A 20,891-nucleotide genomic window follows, 5' to 3' on the forward strand; every position below is an offset into this window, starting at 1 on the left:
AAATGAATGGGTTTCATATTTAACATTTAACTTCCACTAGCAACTGCAAGGCACATCTGTCTCCCAAAACACAAAACACCGTTTGGATAAATGCATCATTATGTAATGACACGACTCCCTGCCAGCACAGGCTGACACCAGTGCTCAGCTTCAGAGCCGAGGTGCCTTTTGTTTGCCCATGTGGTTTTTATCATTTACTCTCTGACTTGCACTTACAACCCAGTTTGCTGTAAATTAGATTATGGATGAGAATCAGGACACAAGTACAGTCAAAACAAGATGGAGGGCCTCACAAATCCCCGCCCAGGAGACCCTGAGGACTCTCAAAAGCTGCTGAGGAGCGCCTGTGGTGAGAAGGGCTAAATGAGCGGAGGATGCTCAATGGCACATGCATTGTCATTGCCACTGGGGACATGGTATGGCCTTGTGCCTAGGCTGTATTGTGCCACCAGCATCTGCAGAGTCCTGACTCATCAGTCTTTCCTGTAACTTACCACAGTCCTGACAACTGTTTCATTTTATAGCTAGTTACACACTTTGTTCTTTAAGTTGCTGCAAAAGTCTTTTAAAAACTTTTATACAGCATGCAAATAAGATCTGCCCAGTGGTCTCAAAAAGAACAGCCAGCAGCATATAATATTTTCAGCTCAGGAGCCACTGATGACTCGTGTTCCCAGCAATCTAATTCCACTGTGCTACAAGCCTACGCAGCAGGGTGCTTATCTCAACAGCTGCAGCCACTTCCCGACTCTGGTGGCTACCTGCTGCACACAGGCACAGGCTCCCTCTCCAGAGAAACCATCTCACTTGACACTGCCACAAGCCCTGAAGATGCCTCAGCCTCCTCATGTTTTGACCAAGTTTGGAGCACTGTTTCCAAGAACCTGCACCCCTGGCCGGGCATGCCCTGGGTGCTGGCTCTCCCCAGCTCTGCGCTCACTCTGGGATCTGTTGCTGGGTATGAGGAAGGCAGGGCCAGGCGTGCCCTGCACAGCTGCACTGGAAATGCTCTGGCCACTTCAGACCAACAGCCTTTGGACCCTGCTGTGGAGCAGGGCAGCACCAGCTCCCTGTGCCTGCCCACTTCATCCCTGGATTGCAAGCCAGCAGTCCAAACCAGGGAAGGACTGGGGCTGTGGGAAACCTTACCAAAAATGAATGTTGTATGAAGAAACCACAGCCTCCAATCCCATTTAGAGAGGGACAGAATGAGGGGGAACAGTTGTTCCCATGCACCAATAGGTTTGGGAATGGCCAAACCTTCAAAATCCATGTCTGTTATGAATTTCCAGATTTCAGGGCGTTTCGGGTTGCAAAGTTTATCCTCCCACAGCAGAAACAGAATACTTTATCATCTAACCAAGGCAAAGAAGGAAGTGCTTGTTCTTGGGTCAGTGGGAAAGCAGATATGCAGATAGAAGGTTGGAGAAGAGCTGTACATAAAGCATCTTTTAGAGAGACATATGGATTTGAGGATTTCTGTTCTGCTGTGAAATACACAACACAAGAGATACACCAGGCCAGTGTGCACAGCTTTGAAAGTTTCTTTCTATTCTACTACCACAGTGTTTATGTATTCGATAACATAATTGTGTAAATAATCTTGCTACAGACTCACTAACCTACTGGAAGGTACAAACACAAGTAAAGGATCGCACTCAGCTAAGGTATTTTGTGGGTGCCATTCCCCATTTGGACACACACACCTCCCACCCCCAGCTCATCCTCACATTACCAAAAATTAGCCCCCACCTGCTCGTGGGGGGTCCCTGCCACGAGATGATTGAAAGCAGCTGAATGAAGCTCTCATTCTCCATCAAGCACTCAGGGAATTGGCCTACGTCAGACAGGGTTAGCTCTATCCCGTGCAAAACATTCCTGATTATAAGGTCAGCAATGTAAAAAGTAAACAGAAGTTGTCCTGTGCAATTATTTATTTTACACCCGCTGTACAGCTGGCCCACACCAGCACCACAGGGAACACCAGAAATGGTCATTCTTTGCTGAAATAATGCCAGGCAGGAGTGCTGCTGCACAGTTTCAACAAAGAAATCCATAGCCCAGACAAGTTTTCACACAGCTGAGAGACAGGAGTTGAAATTGTACATTGATATCACAGCACTCACAATAGGACTGCAAACACTGGCAAGGTCATATCACCATAAATCAATTCAGCCCACCTGCTATCCCTGTAATCTTTATTATGCTTTTAGCATCCAGGAACAGTGTCAGAGGTAAGGTATCTAGATGGCTGGATTATTTGAGCAATCCTGTCTACAAGAGTGATGAAAAGGTTGACCACAAAACATGTCTATTAGAACAGACCAACAACATGGAGCTTGATTTTCAACAGACAAAACTAAGGCTTTCAAAATGCTGCCCAGCACCTTTCAAAATAAAGAAAGAAATTTTAAAAAATCTGGACTGATAAACTGATATCTGAGTTGCAACTATTAATATATTCACAAATATTTGAAGTGCTGCATTAGGTGTGAATTTGAATACTTTAAGGAAAAAAGACTAATTCATAGCAGTGCAGAATTTTTCTTGTATCTTCCATGAACCTTGCATATCTTCTAAGATTTTTGCATTCCCTCTCCTGAGATGTGTCTTTACATATAATTATACCTACCTGTCAAAATATTTGCATGAGAAATTTCTAATATTTTTTGTTCCAAAATGTCCCCTTTTCTCCCAAGCAGTCTGTATTACTATGCTAAAATTTCAGAATTAAAACCCAAGGACATTAACATACCCAAGTATCCTGAATGTATCATCACTCTGCACTAGTACAGTATTAGATTTGAATGTGTGCAGTAGAATGCTGCTTCTGCATCAATTTTTCTAACAGGTAGCAAACTTTAAATTTATGATCCAGGACTCCTGAATACATCACACAGAACCATTTCCTAATTATGCAAGCACAAAATCATTCTGTTATCCAGAAATGTGAACACCCCTTCCCTGTAATGTATCGTTTATGCAAAATATATTGGGCTGCCTTCTCTAAACTTGCCCAAAACAATTGCCACTGTACTAAAAAAGCAAATAAAAATGCCTTAAAAATATAAAAATCAAATGTTCGATGATGGCGTTGGCAAGATATTAGGGTTAGACACAATTTTGACATTAAAATGCATCATTTGACAGTACTTCATTAAAATTACCCATTTGTGTGTGAGGACAGAATCCAGTGTCTTGAACCCAAGCGAACTACAATGTCATACTTCAAACACTGGTAGGAGTAAAGACAAAGTTCAGCGAACTCTACAACATAAATTAATTATAATAAAAATTAATTATTATAATTACATTTAATATAATGCTGTTTTGCTGATCCTATTAATAATACAGGCTCTACATTCAATTTTTCTTGTTGAATAAATTCAGCACTTACACCAACAAAGACTGGAGATTGGTTAAAAAATGAACTCTGGAAATTTTTCCTATACTCTTAGATTATTTCTGGCTGATACTAAATAACTGCTCATTTTCCCTTCAGCTCCACTAGAAGTTTTTTCTTTTGTTTTGTTGGTTTCGTTTTTGATTTTTTTTTTTTTTGCTTCAGTAGAATTAATTTCTTGGTCAGAAAAGCTCGGAAAGACTGCTAAAAGGAGAAAACCCTTCACCTTTATAATTTAAGCTCTGAAATCATCTACCACTAAACTTTTTTTTCCCTGGGTTCTGGATAGAAATGATAAAAAAAAGAGATCATGTTTCCCAGTAAGTTTAGCTAATGATGGGGAGCACTAAAAACCTTAAGCTACTTTAATACATGTATAAGCTGCAAGTAAAACCCTTCTTATCCCAAATAATGATTTCTAAAGCCTTCCATTACACTACTGAGAGAGGAAAATAAAACATCAGCCAATGTATACATGTGCTTTGCCAAGTGAGTTTTGCGTGTTTGGCAATGCTAAACCCTACTATCTGGACAATTATCCATCCTAATAGTTATCTGGAAGATGAAATGTAAAATGCTATCACAGAGCTGCTAACCCTGATGTTTGCAAAACTAATGGGAGTTAAGTGCTTGCCTCCTACCAAGAGTCCTTCTGCTTGTGTGAGACTCTCAAGCCAAAAGGCTCTCTTGCCAGGCAATTTTCACTGAGAAAGGAACGAGATAAAGGGGTAAAACACAGTAGCTTTGTCTTGGAGAACAGTTCTTTTTTGTGATCACAGAAATAAAATTGGAAGTGATCTTAGGAGGATGTTTACACCAGTTCCTGAAGTGGGATCAAACCGAACTCAACCACTCGGGACATATTTGTTAAATCTGCTCTTAGGAAGCTTCTTTGGTGAATATTTAATGACCTCTAGGGATAATTAACTGCTCAAATCCCCTTAATTCTATAAAACTCTTCAAAAGCCTATGGTGGCTATCTGCTGACACACTAAGCCCATCTTCCCATGCACACAGAGAAGGGTTTTCTTACCTTCCTGCAGCTGCTGCTGTCCTATCTGCTCTGCAATCATCCCGGCTCCTTTCTCTACACATTTTGTGTGCCGTGTTTGTTTGCAACCCCAGGTTGGTTGCTTTTCCTTACAACACCACTGTCCTGTCGGTCCCTGTTCGACACAACCCCTTCCCTGAAGGGGTGTTGTCCAGATATGCTGGCTGGAAGGAATCTCAGGAGCTCAGCTGGTCTGACTTCTCACACAATAAGGACTAGCTCAGTCCTTGCTTCTTTTGACTGTCCAATGGATTAATTGTATTACCATTTCATTTTATCCTCATCAAAATTGCATCCACGTTGTCAGACCTGGTTTGCCAGGATTATTCTGAATTCCCATGATGCCTCCAGAGCACTTGCAAACCCTCTCCTCTTGGTACCAATTGCAGATTTAATGGATACGTTGCTCACCCAAGTTATCAATGAAGATGTCAAATAAACTGAGGACTGTTCCAAATAAGGGAACTGTGGTGTGCTTTCCATTTGCTCTCCAAACATCAGTAACTCAAGGACATGTTATCCACCTTGAAGATCTGCTTTGCATGCTTGGGAGACCATGTTTTTTCCTCCCTGAGAGTCACTTCTGCTAAAAAAACCCGCCAAACAATTAATATTTGCATTTGCAAGAATAAAAGTGTAGATCATCTCTGCTGAGACTGATTTCTTATCAACAACTCTTGCTCCATGTTTCTGAGGAAGTTGTCTCACATTGTTTGACATCAACTACATGTTCTGGCTTCTTTGCAACAACATTTGCTTCTAATTCATTCTAGCTGATTTCAGTTGCTGAATCCAGTGCCATAGAAAACAGCTAGCACTTACAACACAAGAATAATACAAAGTACCACTGAGCTCTGCACTGGCCATCACATTTCCTCTATATGGTACTCAGTACATGTTTTGTCCTGAAACCATGCTTCTTTATCGTGTGGAACTCCAGACTGCATAGTGGGCTTTTTTCCTGCTTTCCCCCATGCAATGCATCTCTCCATAAAAATTTAGTTAGGTAAAGTTCAGCTCTTTTCAAGTAAGGCACATAGTCTAGCAAATGTACTACCTAAACCCAAGGCTCTAAGTCATTATTTCTAAAACCTGGAAAAGTTATCATATTGTTTCATGATATTTAGCATGATATTTCATGATATTGATGATATGCCACAGTATATCAAACATGTCTCTGAGCATGAGTGTGCACATACGAACATTGGTCTATACTTTAAATTTCAGTAGGCAGCCATACTAATTCCTTTAGCTGTACTGCAAGCATCTAGCTGCAACTGCTTTCCAACGAAATGTAATCCTTTCTTTACAGAAATTAAAGAACTGTATTTTTAAAAGAGTATTTTAAATGTATACTTAAACCTGTCAGAAATAGCTATAGCACCAGATCAGTGCCCTCAGTAACATGTAGCAAAGTTCTAAATTAGCAGAGAAATCATGTCCCAATTTTGTGGAGCCTTTCAGGGCTTGCTGTGACAGCCTGGTAGTGCCATGTGCCTGTGCCTGCCTCCCTGGCACCCTTCCTGCAACAGCTCTGATCACCTAGGCTTCAAATACCCTTTACTGACCAAAGTCCTGGTTGGTTGGATGATCCCTGCAAACTGGCATCCCAGCAGGGGTCCTGTAAGGAGGGGTGTTGGGGGACACCAGTAACTCTGGACCCCAACAGCCATGAGCCCTGTGCAGATGGTGGTGTCGGGGTGCTAAGTGCCCATGTCCCAAAGCTCTCCTGCTCCTGCCCTAACTTGCCAACTGAACAGCCCGGGGGACTTGCCTGGGGCCAAGCAGCACAGAAGGTCTTTTGGGGCATAAAAAGCAGAAGAAAAGGTGGTATGGACCACAGTGCAAGTCCACAGGGTATGCAAAAAGGCAGGGACAAGGGTTAGCATTGGTGGAGCCAGGTAACTCCATTGGGATTCGGGCAAGTGGCTCCAGCAGATGCACCCCTGCTCCGCGGTGCTGCTGCTCCACCACACTGCTCCGTGCTCCTGGTCTCCCCTCGGAAAGAATAGAATTCTGGGGGAAAGCATCTGGAAAGCTTATTGTAATGTAATGAAGAAAAAAAATGCAGACTTTAAAAAAGAAAAAAAAAACCAAGTCCAAAACCCTTCAAAGGTTTTTACATAAGCACATAGACAAATGCCCGACGAAAAAAATAATCCCCTTCATATAGTATTTACTACAAGAGATATTACAGTAATATCTCACCACACCTCCTGCTAATGTGTTCTCAGCATGGCACTGTTAACCACTACAATAATAATAAGCTTGAATGTATCAATATCTTGCAGTACCTGGAGGCACAGCTGTTTTCATTTGTATGTTGAAAGTAGCAGCCATAACGTGTTAGGTGAATAATTCCTCATTTGAATAAGCCATTTCTATTTCACAGTAACGAAAGACAATATAAAAACCCTTTTACCAAGGTAATATCTTCAGTTTGTAGACAAGAAAATGATATATAACTGTGGAAAGGGTAGAGTACGAAGAAGTAGCTAAAGTAGTTTCATTTGTGTTCAAAGAAAGGATTGTCATTTGTGGGGGAAAAAATTAAACTTTCGTCTAATTTTAAATATTTGTGTCAATGATACATTTGAAAAGTTTAATGAGAAAGCATATTTGTAAATTAAGTCTCTGGCAGAACACTACTGACACAGGCTGCAGAAATCACATGCAAACCCGAGCTCTTCTATTTGTACCCTAGGTCAGCCGAAAAGTGACAGCTTGTGACTACAAGCTACCCAGGAGTACCACAATCATTTCAGAATTAATCTAGTATCACTATCTCCCCTAAAATCTGTTTACGTGCTGTGTGGTACTAACCAACACAGCACATGAGTGCACAAGCAGCAAAGCTGGAATAGCTCCTATCTGAAGTGGCTGAGATGATTTACTTTCTCTTTACTGCTAATGTTGAAGTGTCCGCAATTTAAAGTAATACATTTTTTAAAAAAAAGCCAAAGGCCCCAAAGCTTCAGTTATTTTTCAATCAGATTTATGATTAGAAAACTAGAACTTCTGCAGATATCCTAAGATAAATATATTTCACAACTATATACTTTGGCCTATTTCTCAGTTTTCCTTTTACGCATATTTTAAAATGACATAAATGTTATAAATTCCTATTGTTTAGGTACTCACTCACACCACTGGTGTACATAAATTATACATGAACCTTGCGCAGCCCCAGTCTAATTCAGCTGTTACTGAAGCATGCTGCAAAGCCTTTCCTGATTTCACTGTAGCAAGAGCAATGCTCCTGTATCCCTATTTGGTTATATTTAATTTAAGCATAAAACATCAAAGTTTTCTCTCTTTCCATGATCTCTTTGAAATCAGCCTTTAATACTAGGCCAAAATATCCATACTGTTACAGAGAAGTAATAGGCAGTGTATTTTAGCCTAGAAGCTTTCATTATCTGTTGTGCAATGAATGTTGCTCACTGTTTTCTTTAAGGTATTACAATTTCTATGCTAAAGAAATGTAATGTCAATCTCAAAAGATATATAGGAGGATTTCTTTAATTTTCTTATGTTACAGGGCAACAGTTGTATGAATCAGACCTGAGCATGTTTCTTCTGGCAGAAAACAGCCTGTGCCAGAACTGTTGCAACTCTTTGCCTTTGAGAAGTTTAATTTATTGCCTTGAATAATAAACTGCCATTCAGCCAACCTTGTGAAACAAAATATAAAACAGGATTGTGCTTAAATCTTGAACAGGAACCAAAACAGTTTTCCACAAAGGAAACAAAATTGGAAGAGGCATTTTGTATTAAATAACATCAATTATTTTGTTCTCTCTTTCTGTCTGTCTTCAGTATTAATTAGGAGTAACTGACAGTTAATATGCTCCAAGCTCTGCACGGTAAAATTGATTAGTATACTAAGACAGAAAATAAGAATCAGTTTTTGATGAAAAATATCAGGTTTCAGAGCACTGCATGTGGCAGCTGTGAGGAAGGAAAAAGTGTGAAGATATTAACCTATCCCCAACACTGAGCTGGGCATTTGCCCAGTCTGATGACAGAACTGTCAATGGAGACGGTGGGCCACTACTTTTTCGTTAAGCATTGCCTTATTTCTTCCTAATTTTTGCTTGATGGTTTGTCTATTTTTACTAGAATGTGCATGTTCTGCTCAGTAGCTATTGTCTAAATGTTTAAGAAGTTACACGACTGAAGAAAAATAAGTTTTTACTTATCCCACTCGCCTGCACAGTAGATGTTACACCTCTCGTTATTGATCTATCTTTTAACTGCAAAACACCTTAGGACCCAGATTCATTTTTTGCATGAAAATATGTCTAAGAAAGTCATTACTGCTATTGCATTTAAAAAAAAGTTATTTTATTTAATATTATTGCATTTATTTACCAGGCCTTACTTAGGAAAATAAAAAACTCTCTTGAGGTATAAAGTATCAGTTATTAGAAAAATACCAAACAATAAAATGACAAACAAAAAATAGTAATGCTTTGATTCTTCTTTTTTTATTCCAAAGAACTCTATTCATAGCCTAATGAAGGCATTTCCAAACGTCTTTGAAATATTTTGATATTCTGAGTTCTTTCACGTTTTGCAAAAAATTCTTCGCCCACTGGTTGTAAGCAGCACTTACATAATTCTGCTTTGTGCCTACTAACAGAGACTATGAGACTTATTACCGGGTGGTTAACCATGGCAAATCAATAGGATACAATTGGGTGTGGAATGTCTTTTAAACTCTAAAAGCCCTTTATTACAAAAAGCTAAGCACGATAAGAAGCTACTGCCCAGAGCAGATCGTGTCTTTAATCTGAAATCCCAGTTAGCTGTTGCCGCCAGAGCTGCACTTCCCTGTCTTTTCCCTTCGTTACGGAAAGAGCTGTACCTCAAAATTCAATTTTAAAGATCGCTAAGACACTCCACTTGGCCTATTAGTGTCCCTGCTTGCTGAGAGGACGGGGACACAGGCATTTCGGCACGGCGGTGGGTGGACACGGGTGACACGACATGATCTTACCTTCTTGCAACATGAAGGGCTGCCGGGAGCAGCGAGCTGGTGCGGAGGGAGCGCGGCCAGGAGCCGATGTCAGCGTTGTGCACATGCCTCCTGGTAACATCCCACTGACATTCTACCTGCTCTCTGCACCCTGATTATTTACAAGCTTCCTTCCAGAAAGTCACAACTTTAGGAACAAAAAAAACCCACCCCAAATGGAGGACTGGAAGGCGGATCACGTGGCCACCAGGAGCCGGTCCTGTTGCATTACACGCAGCAAGTGTGGATGGCAAACAATATCGGTTGATGTTTATGCCATATGTTCTCGATCTCTTCATGTATCAGCACCAAAATCCTGTTTCTGTACAGTGTAATACCATGGGAGATCCTACTGGGAAGAGGGTCACAGTCTAATTAGGCAAACTGCAGAAAAAACACGGTTCACTAATGAAGACTGAGAGAGACTGAATTTCACAAAGCCAGCCCTTGCTCTGGAAGGCAACAAGTATTAGCCAGCTGAAGTTTTAACAGTTTCTTAAAGCACTCAAATACATCACATTTTATCCCCTGAGCAATTTGTCCATGTTTGAGCTGGTTGCTTCCTAAGGACAGTTGAGGTTTTGAGGAAAGACACTGCTGATTTGTTAGCTCAGTATTATTGCTCAAACCCGCTCTCTGCCCGCTCAGAAATATCCAGCGAAAGGAAAAATCATTGTCCAGCACTAACCCACTGCCCCAAAAGTGTACAGCACCCAAGAGCGCTGACCTGTGCCACAGGTTCTGCTGCGACCCAAGAGCAAGAGGTAACGCAAAGCCCGCACACCCGCATGCAGCCTTCGGCAAGTTATCTCAGCAGGCTTCTTCTTATTGCTGATCCACCTTTTCCTTGAAAACCAAAGCTTTCCAAGAACAAAATTTGCCCTTTCACAAACCCAAATATACTAAGCCTTACACCTGGATGGCAAAATCAAGGATCTTTCCCATATTTCACATTATTAAAAAATTAACATAGACAGAAAACCTTCGATTTTGCTGCCTCTGCTTCTAACATGACATAGTATATATATCAATTAAGAAATAAATTCTATTATTAAGAAATAAATGAACTGTTCTCTCATATCCAAAGATCAAAATAAGGCAAATATTCGTATTTTGCCACAGGGACATGAGCCTCTTCAGCCCATCAGATGATGTTCCTTACAGCAAGAGCTTGTTAAACTTCCTTTTTCCAGCATTAGTCTGGAAACCTTTCGCAATAGCACTGGCACTCTGAAAGTGACATGATCCTTCTATAGAAGATGTCATTTCCAAAATTACCTTGTAGTAAGGCAAACCACAAATTAAATCAGCCTGCAAGTACACACCTCTTTCCTTTAAAAAAAAAATTTAATCCTGCAATACCTCTCACTTGTCCAAAGTGGAGACTCGAGGATTCTCCATCCATATTTTCTAATTTTTTTCTTGCCTTATTTCTTCCTTCCAGCACTGCGTCAGAGAGCTCTCCCCACCCCTCAAAAGGAGAAAACTATTGTTCAAGTTTTTGGCTTTTCTCCAAATTACAAAACCCCCAATGTTTAAGAGATGGCAAAGACCATGACTGAAAGGGGAAAGGCACCTAACAGGTGGTCCAAGGGGGTTCTTTCACACATACAACTCTCATCAGGAAACAGCGTAAAATTCAGGGGAAGGAGAAGGAATTAGTAAAATCTACAGGGCTTTTCTACAGCCTGTCACATCTCCCCCCAGCACAGGCGCCCTCATGCTCTGCTCTGCATCTGCATTCCATTAAACGGGGTGAAGAAACAGAAACCAACTTTCACTCGAATCTGAACTCTCCGCTTGATGTCACCCTCAGGACAATCATGTGAAGCCCATATGGCGAGCTCAGCCTGGGAACCGCATGGGGACCTTTCCGGCCAGGAGCAGCGCTAATCCCCAGCACTGCCCGCACGCGGCTCATGTGACTGAGCGCTGCAGGTTCTCCCTGCCCGCAGCTGCCGGCCCTGCCTGCGCTGGACAACTGCGCCCTGTCAGCAGGAGCACTGGCATTTTTTCCACCGACTCAGAGCAGGCCAACGGTGAAGGAAAGCAAGGAGAGTAACACGGGCAGTTTGATTTCAGAAAACACTGCCCAACTAACACATAGGCTGCATAGCTGCTGATCTCTCTGAGGATGGAAAAAATTCACTCTCTCAGTTATACAGTTTTCCCCAACCTTCATTTTCATCTGTCATCAGATGCTTGAGTTTCCCTTCACAGCCAGGGAAAGAACGTGCCCCAAAACCACGGTGTTCCAGGCAGTCTGGTAAATCTCTGTGGCATGTCCTCACCTCATCTATCTGCTATGCTAGGAGGAAAGAAGAAAGAGAAAGAAACCAGCACCTAGTCCTTTCTTACTTGTCCACAAGCAAATACTGCCTTTCAGAGTAAATCAGTTAACAATCGCTATTACACTAATTTCACGACTATAAGGCGCACTCTTTTGACTAAAATTTTGGCCCAAACCCAGAAGTGCGCCTTATAGTCCAGTGCGCCTTATATAATGTACAAAGTTCAGAAATTTGCCAACACGGAAGTGTGAGCCACGAGCTGTGGGGGAAGCTGGCAGGGCCTTGGCAGCCGGGTGGAAGCAAGCCCACGGGGCCGCGGTTCCATGGCTGCCAGGTGGAGGCGAGGCCAGGGGCCCGCGGCGCCCTTCCTGCCGGGTACAGGCGGGGCTGGGGCCCCACGGCTGCCGGCTGCAGGCGGGGCCTCGGCCAGCAACCACGCGGGGGGAGCTGGGGGTGGATCCTTGCTGCAAAAAAATAAGTGCGCCTTATAGTCCGGTGCACCCTATATAATGTACAAAGTTGCGAAATTTGCCGGCTCCTGGAGGTGCACCTTATAGTCCAGTGCACCTTATGGTCGTGAAATTACTGTATGTGCCTTTTTAGTTTTTCTTGCAACTTAAAAGTGATCAAAAAGGATCAAAAATAAACACTAATTTTGAAAGTGAATGCACTTCAGAGAGAGACTGTGAAGACTCTCAGTCGGTTCAGTTCTAGCTGGGAGCATCTTCATTGTTTTCAGATAGTCTCAATATCCAACTTTTTGGCACATGCAAGGTTTCCTGACTGCCTGATGCCCTCTGCTAAGGTAATATGATGCTCTCAGGGGCTGGTGAGATGAGAAAGGCTATTTAAATATTGGTGGGATTAAGGAAAAAAAACCATTCAGAACACTTAAATCAAAAAATGAAAAAGCATAGTTGAAATAATACAGCTGAGAACAGATTTCAGCTGAGCAGTCAGCACACAAGGAGAGATACCAAGTCAAAGGCAGGAATATATTTGATGAGGATCTGTTAGTCCTATGATACAGTTTTTCAGGAAATTTTGCTAACATCTAATTTAGGATTGTTTAGGCTTGACTTTGTAATTTAGTGGTCAATCCTTTTATATAAATGACCTAAGAATAGTTTCTGGGCCCTGATGTCTCTTCACATGCTTAGAAATCTCTTTTTATTGCAGCAATCACAAAAAAATTTAGATTCTGCCCCTATCTCTAGAATTTCTGGATCACAGTATTACTATTACAAAAAACATCAGTATACGTCATTTGGAAAACATTCTGAGAAGTCAGATGCATTAATGCAAGCCAAGCAGGAATGTGATGGATCAATTTGAATATTTAAACAGCAGAATTTAGAAAACCACTAGTAAGACCATTCAAACTTCATAAATACTTCTTAACAAGATATCAAGAAACAACAGACCTTAACATAGTCTTTTGGGATTATAACTGCAACTAGTGTTAGATACTAAAACAGACCCACATCAATATTGCTATTTTTTTTCAGATGCTCAAGTGTCTGTAGAGATTGAGGCTTCAAAGATTGTCAGCATCAATTTTAACTGTCAATATATACTAATGGAATCACAGTGTAGTGCTGCTGCCAGGGTCCAGGTCAATTCTGGTCCCCAGTATAATGGGGGATGAGTGGAAAAACCTGGGTTTGGGATGATAAAGGACCCTCTTGGCCACACAGTACAAAATATCTGTGCTACCCTTGAGGTCTGTTAATTGGTCCTTTCTAGCTAAGAAAATCTCTACCAAGCTGAGATTTGATCGTGTGTCCAGCATTCACGCTTCTTTTGCACCTGGTTCAAGGACTGTACTAATCAAATACTCTAACACAAGTATTTTTGCTGAGCATAAAACACCATTTAGCAGAGGAAATAGTTATACTTTAAGCAGGACCAATAAATTCCAAGTCACCCATATGCGTAACGCAGGCTGAAGCTTTCTCACTGCAGAGAAATGCTGGCCTCCTGCTGGCTGCTTCCATCTAAGGGCAGGGCACAATTACCTGCTTCAATTATGTTTTTCCTACTTTTCTGTTATTCCTACTAGGTTTTGTGTTGTAGTCCACAGTGAATGCAGTGGTTCATTATCACACAGGGAAATAATCTGGTGGATGGGACAGCAGGTAAAGATAGTGTTCAGTGCTCAGCGCCGTTGCAAAGAGATCTTGAACAGCTTCCATAGGTGCATTGGTTTGCAGTTACTTAATTGGATTACCTACAATCATCCTGCACAACAGATCAGTCTCAAAGGCTCTTGTCAGATTTAGTAAGCCTTCAGTCAGGTCTTATAGCTGTAGTCTCTGTGTTGGTAATACTTTCAGACACTTTCACTCTCTGACTTGTCTACCAAAAGCAAAGCCTTTGTTCATCACTGGAGCTTCAGACAATAATACATATAATAAGCTTGGCTGCCCACTCCAGCATTATTTTATAGATAACTTAGAGGGCTACCTAGATGTCATTGATGAAAACTCAGTAACAAATCATTTAGTTTAATTTTGTCCCCTTTGGCCATACATTTGGAAAAGGACATGGTCAGGTAGGTATTCACCAATACAGGATGGTGTTTCCTGCAAGACATCTGGTACTGCTCTGTTATTTTCACCTAATACAATAAAAATTAAAAATGTAAAAATTAAAACTATTGCAGAACTGCCATTAAATTGCAGCACAGGAAAGATTTATTAATTTTCTCCTCTATGAATGAGTGTGGCTCAGTACATGGAGGTAGACATCCAGTCCTTAGCAGCTCTGTCAGGAGTGTGCAGAGGTACACAAAAAAGTTCTTTCCCTGTCTTATATGTCGGTCCTGAAGGGTGTGATGGAGACAGCCAGTCCCAAGTGCCATCTGCCACCCTACATGTGAGCATCACACTCTGCTGCCCCTTCACATGCCTGCCTGGATTAGCCAATGTCAACAAGATAGTTACACCCTTCCCTATATGGGCACATGTGGGACATTCAACTCCATGTGCACCATTCAGCTCCATGGCAGGGGGACTGCAGGGAGAGGACAGACAAAACACAGGCTTGAAGCCTTAGGAAGCAATGCCAATCTACTCCTGACTCTTGAAACAGTATCACAGAGCCTGGGAAGAGAGCCCTGGAATGGAGTCGAACACACTGAGCAGATTTTGTCCTGAATACAAGTCACCTGATGGCAAGGCATAAAGACAACCCAGCATTTCGGTGCTCCAGCCTTTTTGGAACATCATCTTTCACCCTCTCCAGGTTTTGCACAGATGGTGTGGTGAGTACAGCAGCTCTTGAGCATCTGGAAGTGATGCTCAGGAGAAAAGGCTCAAAGATCTCACCAGTCCGTAGTATCTCCAGGCGGGGTGCATTTATCACCAGTGCTGCAAAGGCAGGAGGGAACAAACCCAGGCTTTACTGGGTGTTTTCTCTGTCTGTCACGTACTATGTTTGCTCAGGAGAAGGTTGGAGACCTGGAGCATGAGCAAGGACATGTCAGTGGTCTTTTTGGCCTCCTGGGCTCCAAGGAGGGAAAGAGGACAAGCAACACTAGGTCTATAAACAGATCTTGGAAAGGACACACATTAAAAATTAAGCTAAAGGTTGGCTTGAAGCTGCCCTAAGGTGGTAAATCTGGGGGTTGAACAGAAAATGAAATTGTCAGCAAGAACACAAGGAGGGTGGTTGGTTAGAATGTATGTTCTTCCATTTAAGGCATATACCTTAAGGGAAAAAAGTATTTTCACATATATAATCTCAAATGTTGCATGAAAATCACAGGAATAAGCCTGAGATTTTATATCAATATTAACATCTAGGATGAGCCATTTTAATAATATCTCTACTCTGCTTCTACCCAGGAAAACATGCTGATCCAGGCTGGGAAATCTGAGGAGCAGCTCATGTGATGCAGACTCCTGACATTCCCCTAGACATGACTAAGCTTAAACAAGTGGCATTATCTGGTTCATTTGAAAGGAAGATGTGAACAACATGATCATAGGGGTTTTTTTTGGTACCTCTCAAAAGGTTCCTGTTCAGGATCAGGGTGAGGTTTGTGAAGTGAAGGATATAATGAACAAGTTAAAATTTGCTTGCAGCTTTCATAGTCTTGCCAGCCTTGAACTTAGGAGAGAGTGCTGAGAGCTAACAGCATGAATGTATGAAACAGTAATTCTATGAAAATGCTTACAATGGAACTGACATCATACCCCACGACAAAAATAACTGCAATTATTATCACAGAAAACACAGGTTTAGCTAGAAATAGAGCCTAAAAGCAGGCACTCTTAGTCAGTTTTGCAAGTTTTACATCATCACAAATACATTGGTATTTTAAGTCTGCTGTCTCCAAAAGTAGAATTAAATAGTAAGTCACCACAAATGCTGTTTTCCAGTCATGAAGCTGAACAGACAAGTGAGCTTTGTGTTAACCAAAAAATTGAAAAAAATGAAAATGAATCCCAGATGCTATTACCTTGGTGTGTGTGCTCAGCTCAGGAACACCAAGCTCAAACAGCACCTAAGCCTCTGAGCAGGCACACACCCTAATCCTGAAGGCACACACCGACCAGAACACCTGCATAGCAGTTTCCCTTATTCTTAGCATGGGATTAATTTTATTCTACATTCATCAGCGCTTCTAAAAAGAAAAAAAAAAAAAAAAACTTGATATTACAAATAGACTTCTGCTTTTGAAGAAATAGATTATACTTAATTTTAAAATATTTTCAAAACATATATGGTGTGGAGTTAAACACAGCCTCTTTAAATACAACCCAATGTATGTTTTCCATCTTAAACTTGTCATTTCTCATCTTTCCTACCTAGACTTTTGCATTTAGCTCAGCAGCTATTGGAAGTGCTCACTGGCTGATACTGCCACCCAATGGCTCCTTAGTCATAAACAGATTACAAAAAATAAAAACAAAGCAGATGTAATGCAGAACCGGTTCTGTTTCTGCTATGGGAACAGAAAGAGCCTTCAATAGTAGGGCATTTCCACTAAAGAGTTCTTCTGAAAACCGACCATATAAAATACATGTTAAAAATATTCATTTGAGGATAGTAGAAATTGAGCCAATTCTCCGAATTTCAGCCGAATATTCTCACTACCATCTCCAGCAATAAACATGGGTAAGTTATTCAGCTGACAGAGGCACCAGCTTCTGCATTCAGTCCTCAGCCACTTCTCAGGCACTTCTGAGGATGTTCCCCCAGTGCAGGATAAGGCACAAACAGCCTCTTTCTCCTTCTCCTTTCTGGCTTTCTAGCTCTGGCTACACTTAATCCCTTCCTGACACAAAGCAAATCTGACTCAAGACTTTTTAGTTCAGGGCATGGAGAGGGATCCAACAAATTATATTGTGATCTCTGAATATGTGTGTATGTATGTAGAGAAAGTAAAAGGGCCCTCAAGGAGAGAAGCAAAATTAATAAAAGATTGAGGAGAAATAGAAAACTCTGTTTCCATTTCTGCAGCCAAGTCCATGAGAGATTTCTTTGCCTGCAGGTGGAGGAGACCCCATGATGGAGAAAGCAATATGAAGCTTCCTGTGAGGAAGAAGATGGGGGTTTACACCTGGTGAACACCTTGACTTTGCCTTTGAATAACATGGGGGTTCCCTTCTTTCTCCCATCCCAAGTGGTCCTGAAAGCATCTCCCCACCCCAGGTTGTGAGAGCTTGACTGAGTTTGTGGGCATCATTTCCCTCACAGCCAAGAGGGGTCAGACGGCTCCACTACAGCCCCACCCTGGGCAGCTCTCAGACAAAGAGCAGCCTTGGACCACTCCTGACTCACAGCCAGCACCAACACCCATCAGTCACTCAACAGGGAGTTAAGGTGAAGCCTTCAGGAAGCAGGACTCCAACAAAAAAACAAGTGATTGTGTTTTTCTCTGAAAGGCTACAAAGGGTTACATGAAGCAGACATATTATTCGGCATTATTGTATGTGCTACGGGGTCCCAACAATTTTACTTTAACGTAATAATTTGATTCACAAAGCAATGTCTAGTAATTAGTTCTTTTTTTTCATCTTCTTGTTAACAAACAAGACTGTATTATCTGCATACAGTTAGGATAACAAACATCTTAATGTATATTTGCTGTGTCATAAGCAGTAGTGAAATAATTCCCTTCCATATATCAGGAAATTACTTCCCACATGCAAATTATAAGTACTAAAAATAATTTCCTTTGGGAAAAAAAAAAAAAAAGTACTTTGTTCTGGACTCACAGCAGTTTAAGACACCCACGAGGAATGCACTAAAGTAACTGAGGGGCTACAGCTGGCCTTTCTGCTCTGTGTATGTGCGCAGGGCATCCTTCTTCCCAAAGTGGTACTCGGTGAGTGAAGGTGGAATAACCACTAGATGGGGATGTCTGGCTTCAGAATGTTAAAGAGCCAAGAGTTAAAAACAGTGTAACAAACTCTTCAGTAAAACTTTTTCAGTGTATTAAGAGGAAAGGGGAAAAAGGGAAAAAGAGGAACAGAGAACACTTGCACTTGCCTTCGCCATGTCTTTTGCTCTATTGAGTGAAGACCACGAATTGGTTCATATTGTAGAAGGGATAAACAGTACAAGGGAAAACTGGTAGAAAACAGTATCAGATCAATGTGCATATTTTCAAATTGACCTGAAAATAGTTCCAACAAATATCCAGACAAGAGCAAACTGCTGGTGTATATCCCTGATCTTCTAGCAGATTCTCCCACTTCTGACCATCTCTCTTCTCTGGCAAGGGATCTTTTGCAGTTCTACCTGCTTGTCCTTTTTTCCACCCCTCTATCCACATGGATCCTCTCCTCTTCCCTCCATCATCTAGTGGCAAAATCCTGCCACTCTGCTATCCACATATTTTCATCAGGTTACAGCTAGAACTTCAATATGTATCTCCTGTCTAAATTAACGGGACTCACACCTTCATAAGATGTGCATGGCCTCACCCCCTCCCACCATGACAGAGCTCTTCAAGTGATTCTGTAGGTCCCAAGGCTTGAAGCCTTTTTTAGAAGTCCTCACCCTCAAACTCTTCACAGCACTGGCAATGCTTTTTCTTTACCACTTTATCAGTTTTGGGGTCCACATGCTCACTTGTCCCTCCTTCTCCCTGTGAGTCCAATGCCTTCTGCACTAAAATCAAATCTTTTCATTGATTGCTTTTTCTTGTCCCAAGGTGAAAGGTTGCAAACAAAACACCACTGTTTAATGCTTTAAAAGTAGTTGGCCATCTCCTTTTAAAACACTGTTGTATAATAGTGAAAAATGGTACAAAACAAAAAAAAAAAGGTATTAAAAATGTTTCCTTCAACTTAAGGTGCAAAATCATGGATTTATGTCTAAAGCTGTGTTTCAGAGAAGACACATATTTATTCAGGCTTTCAAATTCTTGAGTGAACAAACAAAATAAATAGTCAATGTCTGGAATGCTTTGCCATAGCTTTCAACTACTGGAAAGCAAAGGTAAATACAAAAAGCACTGCAGGCTGTATTCCTGATTACCATTCTTTTCACTCAAAAATAAAATATTTATTGGTCTCAGCAGTACAGACTCAGCCACCTCTGGGCATTTGCTGTAACATATTTGAGATCTGAGAAGACGCTGTTTGTGGTCACATGGGAACCTCAGTGTATTTTCAATGCAATTCTCTGTCACACTACAGTGACAGAATTAGTGACAGAATTAATTCTTTCAGTGTAATTCTACAACTTCCATACCTTTGTACTGATAAACATTCAATCAGGCTCATTACAGACTTTGAGACGCTCTGCATCTGACTGCAAAAGGAGCATTTTGTCATTTGCAAAACAGCACTCCCTATGCTCTGGTCCTGCTCAGTGCTCTGTGCAGCCAATTAGGCTGTGGAATTCCTTCCCATCAGGCATGAAGAAAGTAATTCTTTGCATTATGTTTGAGCATACCACTATCTGGGTGGGCACTCCTATTTACTAAAACAATAACTATGTGTGCATCAGAAAAGACTTTAACTACAGTTCCATGAAAAATCCTGTGCAGAGACCTCTTGAGGAGCTGCAGACAATACTCCCAAAAGGAAACCTGATTCTATCCTTGGAATTAAAACATCATCCACTATAGCAAGGAAGCATAAAACAGCTCATTAGCAGCCCTATCAAGTGACAGACCTAAAGCCAGCTCCAAAGTCATCCACACCTGTCTGACTATAGTGACTGCCAAAAAACCAAATTCCTTCGAGATTAGAATCCTTGTCCGTTTTCTACATCTGGATCTTACAACCCCAATTTGCTCCAGGGAACCACAGGTTTTAGGGAAGCAGGGTGCACAGCAAGGGTGAAAAGATATGCAGATGCTATAGATCCCTCCCCACAAATGAGCAAATTCCACACTGCCGTTTTTTAAATGTGAAAACCCAAAATGCCCATCAATTTTGAGTAACACAATATTAAGTCGTCCAGCAAAAAAATACACACTGGCACTTCTAGTACACCTGGTTAATTTATAGTTATAAATGAACCTGCACAAGCCCTACCATGATCTTAAGATCTCAGCACCCTGAGGTGTTCTTTTGATGGAGCAAGAGCAAACAGTATTAATAATATACTAGTTATTGTGTAGTTTCACACTGAATTCCAACAGCACAGTGAAAAGCCTTAATTATGATAAAGTTGAGCAGAATTCTCAAAAGCAATCCAGAAAATCTATTTTTTCCACATCACGATTCACAATGATCTGAATGTGTCATCAGTCTCCCAGGATGTGTTTTCTATAAGCAGTGGGATGTTTTTAACATAATTTACATACAGGCCTCAGGGGTGATCTATAAGGAAGTTTGAGTTCAGAGAAATAAAACTAACAACTGACAGGTACATGTATCTGTCAGAGATTCAACAACAGGATTACATCTGATCACATCCATATCATTCAACTCTCTATAGGAAGACGGGAACAGCCTCAGTTAGATCAGACAATTTTAACCTTCTGGAAATCTTCCCTAATTGTAGTAAACTGCTAGGAAAATTACGATGAATGGATAATTCAATGTGGTAGAAAGGGTGAGAGGAGAGAGATACAATTTTTTTTCAGACATTTTAATAAGAAATTTCAGATCATTGTAATGATGTCTTGAAAGTATAAAAAAGGATTCCTCACTAATG

The sequence above is a fragment of the Catharus ustulatus genome, chromosome 8 (assembly GCF_009819885.2).
Source record: "Catharus ustulatus isolate bCatUst1 chromosome 8, bCatUst1.pri.v2, whole genome shotgun sequence".
Classification (NCBI taxonomy): domain Eukaryota; kingdom Metazoa; phylum Chordata; class Aves; order Passeriformes; family Turdidae; genus Catharus; species Catharus ustulatus.